The sequence below is a fragment of the Pituophis catenifer genome, unplaced genomic scaffold (assembly GCF_029215685.1).
Source record: "Pituophis catenifer annectens isolate HBS135680 unplaced genomic scaffold, rPitCat1.0.hap2 SCAF_2, whole genome shotgun sequence".
Lineage (NCBI taxonomy): Eukaryota > Metazoa > Chordata > Lepidosauria > Squamata > Colubridae > Pituophis > Pituophis catenifer.
Window position 1 is genome coordinate 89,200,473 of NW_027256882.1, and position 19,596 is coordinate 89,220,068.

The window sequence follows — 19,596 nt, forward strand, 5'->3', positions numbered from 1 at the left end:
CGCTGCTTCGCATGCTAAGAACGGCGGCGGAAGCAGTTGTTTCCCCATTGGCTGCCCCTAACCGCATAAATCGGCTCCTCAACATCTGAATGAGAGGAGTTGGGGAGGAGGCAGCGAGGGAAAGGAAGGAAGGAAGGAAGGAAGGAATGAAAGAAAGGTGAAATCACTGCAGATCCCTTCCTGGGCGGTGAGGAACCTCTGAAAGCCGCATCAGGCATTCAGGCAGGTAAGCGAAGATAAGCTGATTCGGAGTGGGGCGGCTGCCGCGGGCTTCACGTTTGCTTGCAAGGGCCGTGGGGGAGGTAGGAGAGCCATTCATTCATGCCACGGACGATCTTCTCCCGACAGTTAACATCGCTTATGCTGCAGGCCAATAGAGGGCGCTTGGGTTTTTCACTTACCCAGCTCCGTCGCGCAGATCGTTTCCGCGGTTCAGCGCTAGGGGGCGCCGTGGCACCAAATGGCGGAGAATTCCGCTTGGGATATAGTTAGGAGGAGGAGTCCACGAAGGAGTTTTGTTACCCAGAGGGATGCTGCCTGCTGCTGGGCGGACAGGATCTCCGGTTCTGCTTCATGGAGTCCTGTGCTGCTGTCATTAGCCCGACGCCTTAATTGCTGGATTGTTTTGCACTGGGCTACTTGAGAGCCTACTTGAGATATCGGGACAGGTCCAGATATCGTTGGGATTTTGCTTTCCGACGCAGGTTTTCCTGCCCGGTCACATTCTATATAGCGATGATTCCTCGTTCCGATGAGAAACGGAAGAAAAGTCAAACTTTTCTTTCAGTTGCAGCTTTCCCAAGTGGGGTCCTTCAGATATTGGGGTACAATTATATCTTTTCTTTAATGTACACTGAGAGCAGATGCACCAAGACAAATTCCTTGTGTGTCCAATCACACTTGGCCAATAAAAAATTCTATTCTATTCTATTCTATTCTATTCTATTCTATTCTATTCTATTCTATTCTATTCTATTCTATTCTATTCCTGTGCCACCATACCCAGCACAAACAGCACGGACCGAAGGAAGCCGCCGTAGGAGAGTTTTGCATAGGAAGAAAACTGTAATAGGGAAGAGGACAAATATAACAGCAAGCAAGCTTCTGGGTGGGTTCCCTACAGGTGCATTGGGGGCTTTGGTGCCATTGTGATGACCTTCCAAAAGACAACATTTTTAAATAACTTGGTACCTGAGTTGAAAACATATTCCCAGCCAAATAATTTAATGAGTGGTCAAGTAATTGATTTCTTGCTCACCTTTGAATAGCTAAAGATAGGAAAGACAGGTTCTTAACCTTATTACTTGGCAAGCAATCAGTCCATTCTTCAAAAACAAAAATATATGTTCAGAGGAGTGATTCATAGGAATATGCAGTAAAAGTCTCCTTTTATGTCTTCCTCATCACCCAATTCTCAATGTAAGGCAAATCTCCCTCTCCAAGAGGTGGCAAAAAAGGTGTCTTAGTCACAGCATAACTAATTTGAGATTAGTGCTGAATTGTTCATTGAGGTGTTATGGGTGATCTTACCTAAAGTGGCACTTCCGTTATAAGGAGATGGCATTCTCCACATTCATGATGCATAGAAGCTGGCTGAGAAAATAGGCAGTTTAAGATATATTTCTTCTTCTGCTAATATTCCATAAGATTCCCTTCCCCTCCTAGGTGCATTATGCTTCTCTCCAAAAGCAAGATGGATCGTGGAAAATGATGCTTTCTCCAATGGTTTGTCTTTACAGAATTTGTTGTCTGATCAGAGAGAAATCTCAAAATATCCACCAGGGAAGAGCCATGGAAGTGAACTCAAAGGTATTTCAGGAAACATGTAACACTTGGGAGGTCCAAAATTATGTTTCAGAAAGACTATTCCTCACACACTGCTTGTATACCACCACTATTGTAGATATTCATCAGGTCTCATTAATGTCACAAGCTATAAGTAAAAAGATAGATCTCCAGTTTTCTATTCCAAAGATAGTTTACTATCATTAGGTGTGTAAATGCTTCCACCAATGTAATACTGGTATATTAAGGACTAATGTGTTCTTCAAAAACTATTATAATTGGATCAATTCTGTGTTTCTGTGTATTTAGGAAGCAGTTGAACTCACCGAAAGAATAAATATGATTAGCACGCCAAGATTCTTAGATTAAATCTCAAATATCTGTAACAAATTGTGATCTCAGACACAAGGGTTGGCATAGATAATTTCCTTGTGATCTAAAGATCCACAAGGAAACTGTGGAAAATTAGACCTCCAACATTTTTATGCTAATGGACATATCTAAATTACAGAGGGAATGTCGTGTGCATTTCTATCTACCACTGCAGTCTAGACATTTAGACTTTTAAAACATTCAAAACATAAAAACTAAATAGTTTTCTGCGCCCAACGCCCATTTCATAGGAAGGAAATGTTGAGTTTGGCTAAGTAAATTGGCCAAAGAAATTGAGTATACAGCAAAGGTAGCCAAATCACATAATTAGTTCACAGAAAGCAATCTGGTGATTCTAAAGAAAACTACACACCCATTAAACAATTAGCTGATACAAAAATGTAACAAGCAAACCAATTGAACAGATTAGGCAGAGCACAAATACACATCCCACCAAAGGTAACACAAGCAAACCACTTCCTTGCTTTCCATCTCCTTTCCCAGAATGCTGTTTTCTGTCCTCAGTATTTTTTCAGTATGCTTCTAAATGTATAGAAGGCAACAGCTATATCTAAATGCAGCCACCTCCAAAATTACAGTAACCCAGAAATGTTTTTTTGGGGGGAAAAGTGCTCTGCACCACAGGATACTAACATTCTAGTATCTACATTTAATTAATAAATTATAATAAATAATTAAAAATAATGAGGACAGGGAGCCTCTTTCAGGTTGAAGCTACTTGAGCTAAAACGTCATATATCAAATAGAAATGGGGTTAATTTATTGGAATTACAGGAAACTGGGAAACTACAGAGAGATGACATAGGACTCACATTGCTAAATTTTGATCAGATAAGTATAGGAGCAAGTATGTTGACAAAGAGTAATGGAGAGTTTAGTTCTATTTGTTGGACTTTCTGTCAAGCCATCCACAGTTCTTCACCCTTCACTTCCTATCTACTAACTAGATGATACAATTGTTTCCATCCAGAGCCTCCCTCAGATACCTCTGAAATGTGAATTATTGGTCATATCCAAATTTTGTTTATATAATGATCAGGATGGCTAGGACTCAGTTCACAGTTTGGACATGGTGCCCATCAGTTAAACATTCTGCAAACTGAGAGTTTTGCTCCAGAGTTCTTTGTAATGTTGTGTTTGTGTAAGTCGTCTTAGATATTACATGCACCTAAATGCTGCTGTCATTTATTTATTTATTATTTATTTATTAATTAAATTTCTATACCGCCCTTCTCCAAATAGGACTCAGGGCGGTGTACAGCCTAAGTAAAAACAGAGCATACAAAATTTAAAAAACAGTATTAAAATAATTAAATATCATTCACACTGAACTAAAGGGCTGCTTGTCAGGAGCTACATTACAGCACATTATTGTTTTATATAGCATTTCAAGAGGGTTGACATGCTAACCCAAGTTTTTATGAGAAATGCCAATGCAGGAAAGCCAATGCTATCAATCCTATTCACTTCTCTGGGTGGCTTAGGAGATGACTCCATCTGGTGGGGTTTTATGTTACTATGGTATTCATCTGAACCCTGCAATTATGTGGGCACGGTATGAATCTCTCTCACTTTCTAGGCCATTAATTAAACAGGGTACCCATAGCCTTTTCTAATGTGATTCCTGGGCTGTGATGCAGAGACAGGCTCTATAGAAGTGGCTTCTTGAGTGGGATTCCATGATGATCTCCTCAACCTTTTCAGAAGTGGTATATCAAATGAGACATTATGCAGGTTTCAGTGCAAGAGAGTGACATAATAATATAGTACATTTCCCTCCTGCCCCCGGATGTGCTTCAGGAGCAGCCCGGCTCCCCTCAGAAGGAGGGAGTGAAAACTCGGTCCAAATCCACAGAGGAGATGCAGCCTGCCAAGAAGGTAACTGTACCAGCCAAAGTCCACTTAGGCCAAGATCCCACCATGCTTGGTGAGAGTCATAGGTAGTGTGTTGGCTGTCTGGAAGCAGGCATGTTTCACTGGGGGAGCTAATGAACCAAGAAGAAGCAGAACATCAGGTGAGGTTGTCTTGAGTTCAAGGGATGTGCAGAATCCACTGATTCAGTTGGAAAGGATGATACCCATTAACAAGCCCAGCAACTGGATTAACTGAGGCTACTAGATTACACCTTGTAAACTTAAGGTTTGCCATGGTCCATTTTCCTCTCTTTCAGTATTCCTGAATTAACTATCTCTTGATCCTGGATGACTAGGCCCTGTTTGCCAGGTCAGTGGGGTGATCAGCCCCTTTGGGCTACCTCTTTGTTTTTGCAGTGCTGTTCTGTGAGATGATTGGGGAACTTCAGGGCCAGGAGGGAGTCAGAAATCCCTGTGACCACTGACATCAGAGGCTGAAGTCTGTTACCTGAACAGAGCTGTTATCAGAACCTGAACCTTTCTTATTTGGGGAGGAGAAAGACTCAAAAAGTGTAAAGGATCCAACCTTTACATTTAGCTTGATACCTTAAGATATTTGTGCCAGTAGGAATCTTCGGAAATTTTAGAGCCATTTTCACAAATGGGTGCCAGGGGAAGAATTTTCCCATTATAAAATGGCTGCCACAGTGGGCTAGGCCAGTGAAAACAACCCATCCATTTCGTAAAAAGCCAGCCATCAAACTTTCTAGCTATCTGGTCTGCCTTCCACAAATCCATCTTAGCACTGTGTTCTTTCCACAGAGGTAGAATCATAGTCTCAAACCTCAAAATGAGCTGCAATTGCTCACCATTTTCTTGTGGGTCTTACATGGGGGTCAAGACACACACACACACACACACATAAATACGGTGCTTGAAAATAGTGCTTTGCTTTGCAGCATGCTTGCCTTCTTTTGCCTCCATTTCCAGTTAAAAAAATCATTTGAAAAATTAAGTTGGGTGGGATAAATAGCTGTTGCTAAGGGCAATGCCTATCAGCACATTGATGTCCACAAGCATCTGGTTTATCAACCAAATTCAAAGTATTTTAAGATCCATGCCTGTCCAGTTAAAAGAATCAGTAGCTGGTGATGAATCTGCTTATGCTTGCTTGTTTATTAATTTATTCATTTAAAACTGGCAACTTTAAGACTTATGAGCTTCAGCTCCCAGAATTCCTCAGCCAGCCATGCTAAGTCTTAAAGTTGCCAAGTTTGGAAACCCCTTATTTAATACATGTTTCTTTCCATACAAATCACACATCAGAAAAGTTTACAATATAGGGCCATGTCAATTGGATGTTCAAAAATGCAGTCCAGAACATATTTTCAGAACAAAACTTCAATAGAAACTTCTCCAACTTTTCCCTCAATAGCATCCAAAACATGGCCTAGTTGCAATCCCAGCCATTTTGGAGAACATCAGGCTGGGGCTGGCAGGCAAAAGAAGACCCTCTCCTAGTTATCCTGTATGGTTGGATGGGAAGGTATTGCACATATTCACATAGCCTCAGTCAAAGTTACTTGATTCAACTCAGGGTACTTGATTCTCATTACAGGCCTTCCATACTCCACAGAAGTCATTACCCAATCAGATGGATGGAGATGAGTCCAAGGTATGTCAGTCATCAAATAATTAGAATCTGCTCATCTCTACTTTGCTGTAAGTCCATGTACCAAGGTTAACTTCTTTGCCTCTTCTAGAATTCTCAGGCATCTATTCTATAATTGGCATATGATTCTGACAAAAATGCACATGTTTCAGCTTGGTTTTCAGCATCTAGATGAGCAATTTATCAGTATTTGGGATAGTCCTTAAGAAGACATGTTCGTGGATTCAAAGAATGTAGGAGGAGGAATCTGGTAACTGTTAGGAGAGTTATGTTTCCGGTTTCCATGCTAGTAGACATTTGTGAAACCTACATAAAAAAAGCAGTATAAACAGTTAGCAGTGCAAACAGAAATAATGAATAAATTATTTATTAATTTTTAAACTTTTAAAAATTTAAAAATACATATTAAAAATAAATAAAATAAACAAACAAGCAGACTTGTCGGACCCTTATAGGATATAGGAAGGCGACTATAATGGTCTTATGGGGAGGATGGAAGAATCTAGACGAGCAAATTTTTGAGATGGTCTCAGGAGACCTGCCTCCTTCTCTCTCCCTTCCCACTCAGTAGAGATGTGGGTGGTAATGCCCAGGGAAGGATTTGGGTAAAACAATCCACCTAATCAAGTTTCTAGATGGTTTTCACTCTCCTTCTGTGATATACAAATTCTCACATCAAGAAAACGTGTCTGAGATGATCATAAATGAAGGTACCTTAGCAACTGACACATTTTACTGTCACTTCAGTTTTTATTCAAAATATTCACTTTGTCAGGTGTTTGAGAGAGTGAGAAGTGGAGATTTCTGAATTGTTTTTCCTGCCTCTGAATCTGTCCCATTCTGCTGTGCTCCTCAGGGCTCCTGTTCTGCCCCACCATCTGATGCCTCTCAGCAAAAGCAGACCTGAGGAGCAGGAACTGCTTGGGTGCCTGTAACAAAATATGGAGTTGTGCCACTCTTTGGCTTTGCATTATTGCTCAAACTTCATGTCCGTGTGGATGTTATTGTGGGTCTGTCTATCCAGCTGTCAGTGTTTAATTGTTCTATCAGTGGAATGAGATCAAGGTAAATAAAGTTTGAACTTTTTTTATTTTCAGTTGTTGCAGACATGCAGGTGCTGCTTGCACGATGACAGCCTCTTGAGGTATAAGAGCAGAAATAGAGTCTAAATTTGTTCAAGGACTTTGCCTTTCATATATTATATGCTGATGGATATCAGGAGTGTCTCTGCAAAGATGGCTATGGGATGACCAAATAGTGAGTACAAGTGTATCTGGAGAGAAGGACCCTTCAGTTCCTCATAGTTAATGAATAATGTCTCACGACTTATTAATTCTAAGTTAGTTTTTCATTGAGAGAGACTCGACATCTAGAGACTACATGAGCTCATCTATCCATTATTGTCTTTTCCTTTTACTTCTCCCAGTTGTTTTTCCACTCTGCCCTTGCTCTCATTTCAGACTCAAAGTATGTGAGTCAGTGGTGGGTTTGAAAATTTTTTACTACTGGTTCAGTGGGTGTGGCTAGGTGGGGGGCATGTGACTGAGTGGGCATGGCCTACTTGACGTCACTCACACCCACACCCACTCAATCACATGACCCCCCACCTAGCCACACCCACAGGAAAAGGTAGGAAAATTTTTGGAATTTCCACCTATCTACCCCCGCCCTCCCTTCGCCAGTTGCCCCCATTTCCCCTCCTTTAGCAGCCCCGGCCCTAGCCCCACTTCCTCCCCCACCAGCACATCTTTGTTCGGGCTGCATACCTTCCATGGTGGCTAGTGCAGAGTCCAGAAGGCAAGCTGACCGGAGTTTTTGGAGGTCCCCAGCCAGCCGCCGCTGCTGGAAAGTGGCTGGCAAGGAAGTCTCCCAGCTGTTGCCTCTTTGAGAGCCTTTTTGCGGCTGCAGTGGCTGGCTGCAGGCCGCTGAAAAGTACTGGAAGTCGCGGAAAAAGCTGCTGTGCATCCCATTGGACTTGCAAGGCAATGGGATGCACGTGCATGAAGAACATGGTGGTGATGAACATAGTGGGTGGGGCGAGCGGCGACCAGGGGACCGGTTCGGGGGCATGGCCAGCTGGCCATTGCTACCGGTTCGGTGACCTTGGCCAAATTTCCACCAACGGTTTGCGTGAACCAGTGCAAACCGGCTGAATACCACCTCTGATGTGAGTTTCTGCTTATTAATCATTACATCAAGGGATCTTTATTTCATCCAGGATCCATTGATTGTTTCTTCTTAGTATCCACACTAACATCTACAAATCTGTAATTTGGAGGCATCTCTCTTCCTCCTCTTGGTCATATCCACAGAGCTACTTTGGTAAGTTTCTCTCCAATCCTAAACCAGAATAAAAAGATGCTGCCCTGACTCTTGCGATGCACACAACACACCCTTAATGTTGTGCTACTCTCCTTACACCTTTAACATACATCTCTCTTCTTTCTCTTGGGTCACATTTATATTTTTTCTCTTCAGTTATACCCTCAACTAAGTAAACTTTTAAAAAATCTTTGAAACCATGAATTAGCCATTTAACCTATCTATCATTAGATGGCATCATTATAAGAGATAGTATTTTGGCTGCCATCAACTGGTCCTATGTGCAGTTGCTCAGTATGTGTTACTGGAGAACTGAATTGATATACTGAAGAATTGACGAGTCAGCATGTTCATATTCCACTCAGTATCAAGGATGCAGCTGTAGAGGTGGTCAACAGTATTAAGTATCTGGAGGTGCAGATAACTAACAATCTGAACTGGTCTCTTCACATGTCATCCTTAGTGAAGCGTCTGCATTTCCTTTGTTGGATGAGGAGAGCACATATTTCTCCTTCTGTCCTGGCTATTTTTTTACAGAGGCACGATTGACAGCATTTGAACAAGCTGCATCACTGTCTGGTTTGGTGGAAGTAGTGCCTCAGATAGAAAGTCCATATAGAGAGTAGTAAGGACAGCCAAGAAGATTATAGGAAGCTCACTTCCAGCTTATAAGAGCTATATGCTGAGAGCTCAAAGCATTGTTAGAGACCCTACACACCCACTTTACGATCTGTTTCTGTTGCTCCCCTCTGTGAGGAGGTTTTGAAGTATTTCTAGCAAGACTACCAGATTCTATAACAGCTTTGTTCCCTATGCCATCCTTCTGGTAAACTCACAAGATTCATTTTTCTCGCCATGTACATATATACATCCGAACTAGACTATGTTGTTTCTCTGTGTCATATAATATATGTGGTTATATGCATAATTTTGTATTTATTTATTTTGTCATGTTTATGTAGTGTATATTGGAGGTATGATGCATACGTCCAATATACTTTTGAGAGCTGTATGCAACGAAATTTCATTTTAATGTAAGCCGATTAGTGTACATTCAAAGTTACAATAAAGTTATTCTTAGTCTAAGATTAAAAAATGGAGCTAGCTGTGGGGATCAGCATGGGAGGTGTAACAAACCATCTGCACCACCCAGGAACATGACCTGAGGAAGGGTGAGGAGGAAGGGTTCTTGGAAGCAGCAGCAGGGAAGAGAATTCTGGGCTGAGCAGGCTGCAGAAGTTATATCTCCAATTACATGCTTTAAACCAACATCAGGCTACTCAGTTTCAGGGCTTTGTACTCTTCGAGATGGACCAATCCACTTTTAAAAAGGCAAAAACGTGGCTATTGTGAAAGCCAGCCTTCTGGTCTTTCTGCCAGCCAATTGGATTGAAACCACAGCTTTACTGACAAATAACATCATTTCACACACATCAACATGGCCAGTGTTGTGCACACAGTGTCTGGAGGTGGGATTGCAGAGAAAATAGCATTTCCAGAGTAGTGGAATTCCTTGATATCCTTGGACTACCTCCATGCAGGTGGATGATGAGATACAGACAGTGACTTTTGGACATGATAAGCGGGCAAGAAAGTTGTGTGGATTTACCCTTTCTCAATGTACAGCTTTCATGCTGTCCTGATCTTCTGTTATTCTCATTGTATTGAAATATCCTTACACTTTTTGTCTTACTGCCTGATTTCCTAGCATAAATTTTGTCTTGACTTTTACAGTACCCCGTCCATCTTAATGGATTCGTGAACCTAAGAAGCAAAATTAGTCTATTGCTGTGACTTCTTCAATTAAACTGTAAGTTCACTAAGCCTCCAGCCTTAAATTTCTTAATATTTACTTTAACCCATGTTTACTTTCATAAAATGGTTTTCCAAATCTTATTTACCTACAGGCTAACCAAGTGGCATTGACAGAATATCTCACGTTGTTTCTGGTTTGCCCTCCAGTGTTGATTCCTGTTGCCATCTTTATCAACCCTGTCCTTCTTTCAAGATACTTACTTTATAAGTTAAACAGATATTACCAGCCCAACCACCAGGTGTCATCGGCACATCAGATTTAATTGATGGCCCTAAAATGACCACCGCATTGTCTGTTTTCGATATCGACCATAAAGGAGACAAAATGGCCTTTAAAGAAGTCCACAACAGATCTCAAGTACCAGACTTCTTCTGCCAGTACAGTACTGTCTCCCAGATCCACCAAATGCCATTGATTAGACACTTCATGGTATGAGGGATCCTTGGTGCTCTCTGAGCTTGCTTGTTTCCTTGCAGAGGTTTCATTACCCAATCTAGATAACATCATCAGTGCTAATAAGGAGTGCAGTTTCTTTATTAGCACTGATGAGGTCACCCTTCATGTCACCCCTGAGCTACAAATATTCTCCTTTATTGGTACGTCATGGTATCTTGGGAGTTCTTTAAGTCCTAGGCCTAATTTGGAGACTACAAACCACACCACACTGCTATCATGGCTAATGGCCAGGAAACCATCAACCTCCACCCTCATGCTCCACCCGAGCTACAATATTCGCCATCATCGCAAACCATGATGTTGCTGTTGCCATTTTCTGTGTCACCTCTTCTGTTGCCAAAGCCACAAATGCCAACGTATCCCTCAAGCTATCTCTTCTTCAGGGAAGAAATATAAATCAAGTTGTCTTCAGACCAGACTTGTTCCATGTTTGTTGACACACAGCTATTAGCACTTTAATTGTCTCTTTTCTTGTAGATTTAAGCAGTTCAGTGAGCATTTTATCTAAACCTGGTGTTTTTCTCTTTAACAGTTGTTCTGCTGCCTCTCATACTGCCCTTTCTAGAAGAAAATATATCCTCTTTCTACATTTTTAAATGCATCATTCTGTTTGCAAAGGGCTTTAGTGTAGACTTTTCCATCCTCTTTTGCTAAATTTTACTAACCTTTCTGTTTGCTTTATTAACCTTTCTGTTTGCTTAATATAAATGTTCCTGTAATTAAAGTGCCTCCTTTTCTTCCTCATTCCAATCACCTGTTAATAGAACTACATCTTTTTAGATGTTGCATTTAAATGTTGCATGTAATATCTCTTTCAGTTTGCCAGCGGATTTTTCAACTTCTTCCATATTGTAAATAGACAATGTTATTTATCGTTAATGTTCATTAATTCTAATAAATATCCTATTGTTTATCAGATTGTAGTTGAACATATATTGTGGAATCTTTTGACTTAAAATGGCTATTTCTGGTGCATCTATTTGCTTTTACTGTATTTAAAACATCCAGTTTAGTGCACTAGTCTTTTCCTTAAGAAATTCAAGTGTTTCTTGATCAAGAGCCTTGGTAGTACAGGGGTTTAAGGCACCCTGTTATTAAGCTGGTTATTAAGACCAGCTGCCTGCAATTACTGCAGGGTTCAAATCTCGCCAAGGCTCAAGGTTGACTCAGCCTTCCATCCTTTCTAAGGTAGGTGAAATGAGGACCCAGTTTGTGGGGGCAATAAGCTGACTTTGTATAAATATACAAAAGGATGAAGGCTATTGCTGAGCACATTGTAAGCCGCCCTGAGTCTTCGGAGAAGGGCGGCATATAAATCAAATTAAAAAAAAAAAAAAAAAAGAGAAGCATCGAGCATCAAGAGAAGCATCAAGTGTTTCATGCTTATCGAATTCCATGCCCCAGTTACATGTGTACCTAAGAAATGAGAAATCCCTCTTTAAATATTGGAACCATCAGGGACCCAGCTGCCTTGTGGCTTTGATCTGGTTGCTTCACCTTGAGAGCTACTCATCAAAGTTCACTGTTCTTCTCCAGTAACTAGACGAATGCCTTACAATATGGGCAGTCTGAAGAGTTGGTATCAGTGGTGGGTTTCTACTGGTTTGCCCCAGTTTGGGAGGCTCCGCCCACCCCGCCCAGACGTCATCACGGACACTCTGCACATGCACAGAAGATTCTGCGCATGTGCAGAAGCGCTTGCACACAGGTGCTCTCCCAGTTCTGAACCGGTAGCAAAGGTAAGTGAAAACCACTACTAGTTGGTATCCAAACTTACCTAAACCATTTAGCCATATTTATACAGTCTTCTTGGCAAGAGTGCAGGAGTGAGTTGCCATTGTTTCTTCCAAGGGTTAATTTGGACTTTCTTTCTTTCTTTCTTTCTTTCTTTCTTTCTTTCTTTCTTTCTTTCTTTATTTATTTATTTATTTATTGGTTCATTTATATGCCGCCCTTTCTCCAGAGACTCAGGGCGGCTTACAATGCGTTAAGCAATAGCTGTCACACTTTTATATATATATATATGCTTAGTAGGGCTTTTGGCCCCCCCAAGCGGTGTTCTTTTTTTATACAAAGAAACCTTATTGCCCCCACAATCCAGGTCCTCATTTTACCTACCTTGGAAGGATGGAAGGCTGAGTCAACCTTGAGCCTGGTGAGATTTGAACTCGCAGTAATTGCAGGCAGCTGGCAGCTAAGTGCTACTTAACAGCACTTTAGTCCACTGCACCACCAAGGCTCTTGGGTAGAGAACTCCTTTTCTGCCCTCACCACTTTGTGGATTAACCTTAGTTTCACTCATCCCTAAAACGGATAGAAAATCGTAATCACTGAGACTCTTGCATCAACCCCTTTCAGAACTAAATAGAGACACAGATGGACATTTCATGAATATGTGCTAGCTCCAGATACATGTAAGTATCACCCCTCAAAGCCTGGAAGGGGAAAATTATCTTTCTTCCTGGAGCTGTGCAACTTCCTACCTGCATTTGGAAGTGATAATGTCTTATGAAAGGACTACCTGATTCCTATATAGGTAGTCCTTGACTTACAACCCTTCGTTTAGTGACTGTTCAAAGTAATAACGGCACTGAAAAAACTGGCTTATGACCATTTTTCACACTTATGACCATTGCAGTATCTCTGTGGTCACATGATCAAAATTCGGACATTTGGCAACTGGCATGTATTTATGACAGTTTCCTGGGGTCATGTGATCACCTTCTGTAACCTTCAAACAACTAACAACCATGTTGCTAACTTAACAATTGCAGTGATTCACTTAATAACTGTGGCAAGAAAGGTGGTAAAATGGGGCAAAACTCACATGTTTAGCAATGGAAATTTTGGGCCTCGACTTACAACCACAATTGAGCCCAAAATTTATGTTGTTGGTTAAGTGAGTTTTGTCCCCATTTTACGACCTTTCTAGCCACAGTTGTTAAGTGAATCACTCTAGTAATTAAGTTAGTAAGAAGGTTGTTAAGTGAACCTAGCTTCCCCATTGACTTTGCTTGTCAGAAGGTCACAAAAGATAATCACATGACCTCCGGACATTGCAACTGTCATAAATATGAATCAGTTCCCAAGTGTCTGAATTTGATCATGTGACCAAGGGGATGCTGCAACGGTTGTGTGAAAAATGACCAAAACTCACTTTTTTCACGGCCGTTGTAACTTTGAACAGTCACAAAATGAACCGTTGTAAGTCAAGGACCACCTGCATACCTACCTTAGTTCTCAAGCACCCATATTTGTGCCAAGAACAATGCAAACAAAATATTTGATAGTTGAATGCCATATAACCTAAAAAGAAGAATACACAGAGCCTTTAGGCAGCAAAACTGGCAACAGTCGCCCCCTCACAACTCCTTGACTCAGCATGCCAGGGGCGGGCAGAAGACGAGGTCTGTGCAACCTTCCCTTCTAGAAGAGGACTTTGGTCTGGCCCAGTCAATGAGTGATGGGCTCAGGCAGGGTGGATTAATTAATGATTGTGACATGTTGCTGGCAGGGAAGCATTGCATCTAGTTCTCTTGGCCAGACTCTTTCTGCTAGTTTATAAAGTGCTTCAAGTACCACCACATGCTAGTGTTTTGAAACCTCTACAGAAATAAATCACTATTAATAATTATTCTTGCAATTCGAAGAATCTCACAGGTATATCGATAATGGAATAGAACACTTTGATTCATAGCTCTATGGTGGGTAGTGCATTTAAAATCATTGTTCAAAATCTCTATATAAGGGATAAGCCTGAGTATTTCTAAGCACTACTGTACTTCTCTGGAGATTGAGTCAATATTTGTCAAAATAATAAAAGCAGCACTGCACTCCTTTTCGTTGTACATCAGACTCATAATGGGTGGACCAAAGAGGTGGGGCTTCCATTGAGAAAGTGTGACATCATTTTTGTCAGACTGGCTGGTTTGAAAAAAACCCCTCCCCCTCCCATGCCACTGGATCCAGTCTTTCCCATTAGCAGTAATACCAATCAGCTACATCTAGAATAATTTAGGTAGGAAAAGATATGTTTATGTAGCCACGGGGTGGACTGTATTCACTGAATATGTACAAAAGTGCTTCTTTCCTCTCTGGGTTCAAGTATCACATTAAGCCATAGCTGATTTTGAACATGGTTTGTTGAATAAAGCATAATGATTCAAGTCACACATTCTGTCTTTATGCCTACATAGTTACCAGATGCTTCTTCCTGAAATCTTTTGTTTATTTCTAATTTTGCACAAGGCTATTTATTTCACACTCGGTGAACGTATCTTTTCAAGATGGTTTTCGTATTTTATTTTTCAGAGGCTGCTTATTTCCTGCAAAGAAAGCTGTGAATTAAATAGGCATGTGTCTGGTTAGGTAACTGCATCTGAGAACAAATCAAAGCCTAAAATTGCCTCCAAAATCTAAAGAACAATCCAATTATGGAATAATGAAGCATATGTGATGTAAACCAGATAAAGAACAGGATATGTCCAAAATCATACAAACAAATAACATAAGCCATGGAATAATGTAATAAAAAGGAGTTTTAACATATGTACAAATGCACATGTATATCAAATGCTATTTTATTTAGTGTGTTTTAGCTGTATTTTTAGCCACTCCTCACCAAGTCAAGGCTGCTAAATCTAAACTGCATATATTCTGTTGACCAATAGATGGCAGCAAAGGAAGTGTACTGTACTCTCTCTCTTTGACACTATCTAGTGGTCATCTGGGTTTATGAACCCCAGATCTAGCAGCCCTAACTAAAAGATCTTTAAAAAGGAAGAAGACCATTTTGGTGTAGTGTTTAATGCATTAGGATGAAAACCTGAGAATTGTAAATTCAATTTTTTCATTATAATTTTTACTAAAACCTTTAAACAAGAAGGTAAAAACTAATACAAACTAGTAGACAGTACGAAAGGGAAAGTACCAGAAAAGAAAGAAAGGAAAGTAGAAAAGAAAGGAAAAAAGTATAAAGTTTTCTGATTTCTGAAAAAAAAAAAGTATAAAGGTTTCTGATATTCACAGCAATTATAAGTACAAATATATTTTGACGACTCTCTCTAAAGTTTCTTCATATTACTCTTCTTTCTATAATCTATCATTCTAATCTTCAACACTAATAAGAGCCTTGGTGGCACAGCAGACTAAAGCACTGTTAAGTAACACCAGCTGCCTGCAATTACTGCAAGTTCAAATCTCACCAGGCTCAAGGTTGACTCAGCCTTCCATCCTTCCGAGGTAGGTAAAATGAGGACCCAGTTTGTGGGGGAAATAAACTGACTTTGTATAAAAAAGAGCATTGCTTGGGGGGGGGGGGGGGCGAAAGCCCTACTAAGCAGGTATATATAAAAGTATGAAGGCTATTGCTTAACGCATTGTAAGCCGCCCTGAGTCTCCGGAAAAGGGCGGCATATAAATGTAACCAATAAGCACTGAGATTGTGAGTTCTAATGCAGCTTTAGACATCACTATGGAAATTCTCAGTCATCCAGGTTGTGGTAATCCCATAGGTGTTTTTTCAAAAGGCAACTGGACTTTCTTTTGTTTTTCCTTGAAGATGTTTTGCTTCTCATCCAAGAAATTTCTTCAGTTCTGAACTGAAGCTTCTTGGATGAGAAGCGAAACATCTTCAAGGAAAAATAAAGAAAGTCCAGTTGCCTTTTGAAAAAGCATCTTTGGGACTTTCAACATGACTTTCTCAGCCTTAGGAAGGAGGCAAAAACAAACTACTTCTGAAAAAGCATGCCAAAAAAAACCTTCAAGGACTTGTCTGGGAGTCAAGACCAACTCTATGGCGCAAAACAAAACATCAAAAAAAGGAAGAACATTTTAAAAAATAATAAGATACAATGAAATATTTATCTAGGAACTTGGCTAACTTAGGAATTTTGTCATGTGTTCCAAATGTAAGATTTCCTCTTTTTTTTTTTTTTGTGCTCCCTCACCCAATTATTTTTAATTTAGCTGAAGCTTTTAACACAATTTGACCCAAATCTCCTTTTAGAAATATTTTCATGTATACAAAGATATGGGATGTGTGCCTTTTTTTGTGGCAAAAGAGATTGCTTGAAAGCATATACAGTATATATCGGGGTGAAATCCAAAATTTTTCCCTACTGGTTCTGTGGGCGTGGCTTGGTGGGCGTGGCAGGGGAAGGATACTGCAAAATCTCAATTCCCTCCCCTCCTGGGGGAAGGATATTGCAAAATCTCCATTCCTACCCCACTCTGGGGCCAGCCAGAGGTGATATTTGCCGGTTCTCCAAACTACTCAAAATTTCTGCTACCGGTTCTCCAGAACCTGTTAGAACTTGCTGGATTTCACCCCTGGTATACATACAATATGACTACACAGAATATATCATTGGCTGCAGGTTTAGCATTCAGTTGTCGTTTTAGAGTTTCTCTCATGGATGGAAAATCTGTGTCAGAGTAAAGATTGAAGATAACGGTCAATTAAAGTGAGGCGTTTTCAAAGCCCAGGCTTGATGGAAGTTTGGGCAGTTTAATACTTTCAGGGCCACCACTGAAGACATTCACCGGATGGGTTACCATTGTCAGTTAAGTAATGGGAGAGTGAGGAGTCCTGTGCACAAAAGCCTGACTGTTTGTTTCTATATATGCCTTTGCTTCTGATTTTTGCTTTAAGATCATTTGCTAAAAAAATAAGCAGCACTTTCATTCCCCCCCCCCTTTTTTTAAGAGGGCTACCAGATATTAACTGCAAAAATCTGGACATTTGTGTTATAGTTTTCTGTGTCCTTCTGTGCCTATTTAATGCTCTGGATTTTTGCATTGTCCAGTGTTGGCTTCTATATCTGACTCTTCTAAAATCTACTGGATTAAGCCTGAGAAAGGAAAACCTCTAGAAAACATATTTGAAATTTTTATTGAAATTTAATTAACCTAAACATGACCATTAGCTGATTTTTATGAGGTAATATTTTCTACAGAATTCCCTCACATTAAATCCACTGGGATTTGCTTCTAAATCAAATAAAATTGATTATATATTCTATCTGCATACCTGTAAAATGATGAGTACCCAGCTTGATGGGTTCCATCTCCATAAACAAACCATTCTGTTTTTAGTACACAAGAATGGAGATTGTGATAAGGATGAAAACTACAAAAGCCCTCACTGAATCAGACCAAGAATCAAAGTTAGTTTTCCCCAACTGTGCCTGTACATCAGTCCTAGTCAACCTGGCCATATTGTAACTGGATAATCTAGAAGTAATTATTGCTATTCATTGGGAGGGCACTGGGTTGGGGGCATCTATTTCTGCTCCTGTGGGGACCAAAAAGCCAATCCCCACACTTCTTAACACTGGAAGTCCAAAACCCACCCCCATGCTTGATAGTCATATCTAGACTGCCTCTGAATGTGGATATTCTATTCTATTTTATTTATTTATTTCGTCAAGCATGTATTTTATGACAGATACAAGTGTAAACATAATTATAAATACATGAAAGGGATATGAATAAAAGAAAACGTTAGGACAGGGATGGTAGGCACACTGATGCGCTTATGCATGCCCTTTTAGGGACCTCTTAGGAATGGGGTGAGGTCTACAGTAGACAGTCTAAGGTTAAAGTTTTGGGGATTTGGGGAAGAAACCATAGAGTCAGGTAGTGCATTCCAGGTGTTGAGCATTCTTTAAATAAACCTTACTGAAGTCACACTGTATTACCATGTTTTGCAGCAGGGAATTTCATGGCTGTGAACTCTTTGAAGTACTTTCTTTTGCCTTTCCTAAATCAAAGGAAGGACGAAAAGGGCAGGCGCAATGCATAAAAAATAATGGCAACATCTACTCCTAGTTACTCAGTAAGTAATTATACATTCTCATTCTTGTATGGAATAGGGGAAAATATCCCACTCTTCATTTTTAAAATAAAGTCACACATCTGTAATATGCCTAACGGGGTTTTTTCCCCCCCCCGATATTAAGCAGCACCAAACACTTTAATCTTCATTGATAAGAAAATTATTCTTCATCATTCTAGTTAACTTTTTTTGCATTCTTTATAGCTCTGCCATATATATATTTCTAGGTACCATAAACTGGTCAGAAAGGAATGCACTTCTCCAAGTGTGACCACACCATCCATCCTATACGTAGCATTATAATTAATATAATCTGCCATAATTTACTTTTTAGGCCCACACAGAGCAACAGCATGGAATGTGCATTCTCAGCTAGTGGACATGACTAGCAGACAGGTGCTTTCTGGGCCGGTCAAGTTACCCCTATGCACTAGCAATGCATAGTTGAAGATGTTTGGCCATGCAGCAGCCCTTTCTGAACTTCTCTTGGGTGCTGCAAAGGAAGCTGGGAGATAGTCATGTGTGGGGAAGCATGCTATATATGGAAGGACTGCTTATAAGCCTCACAAAGGTCTTCTAGGGGCTGTGGTGGCGTAGTGATTGGAATGCACTAGGCTAAGTTTAGCATACTAAAAAGCAGAGACATCACCCTGCCAACAAAAGTGCGTATAGTCAAGGCTATGGTTTCCCCAGTTGCAATGTATGACTGTGAAAGTTGGACTATAAGAAAGGCTGAGCGCCAAAGTATTGAGGCCTTTGAACTATGGTGCTGGAGAAGACTCCTGCGAGTCCCTTGGACTGCAAGGTGATCAAACCAGTCAGTCCTAGAGGAGATCAATCCTGATTGCTCTTTAGAAGGCCAGATCCTGAAGATGAAACTCAAATACTTTGGCCACCTAATGAGAAGGAAGGACTCACTGGAGAAGAGCCTAATGCTGGGAAAGACTGAGGGCAAAAGAAGAATGGGATGACAGAGAATGAGGTGGTTGGATGGAGTCACTGAAGCAGTAGGCGTGAGCTTAAATGGACTCCACAAGATGATAGAGGACAGGAAAACCTGGAGGAATGTTGTCCATGGGGTTGCGATGGCTCCGACATGACTTTGCAACTAACAACAACAAGGCTAACTTTGCATTCCACTGCCAAGAGTTCAGCTGTGACCAGCTCAAGGTTGACTCAGCCTTCCATCCTTCTGAGGTTGGTAAAATGAGGACCCAGATTGTTGGGGACAATATGCTGACTCTGCAAACTGCTTAGAGAGGGCTGTAAAGCACTTTGAAGTGATATATAAATCTAAGTGCTATTGATATTGCTAAGTCCTTTAGAGTATACTTGGAGGTGCTACTTTGCTTTCTGGTAAATTGATGTTTTATCACTGGCCATGGCTTCTATACCACAATTTTGTGAACCCACCACAGATGCTATCACTCTATTTCAAATGAGCTAGTGGCCAAGAAAAGT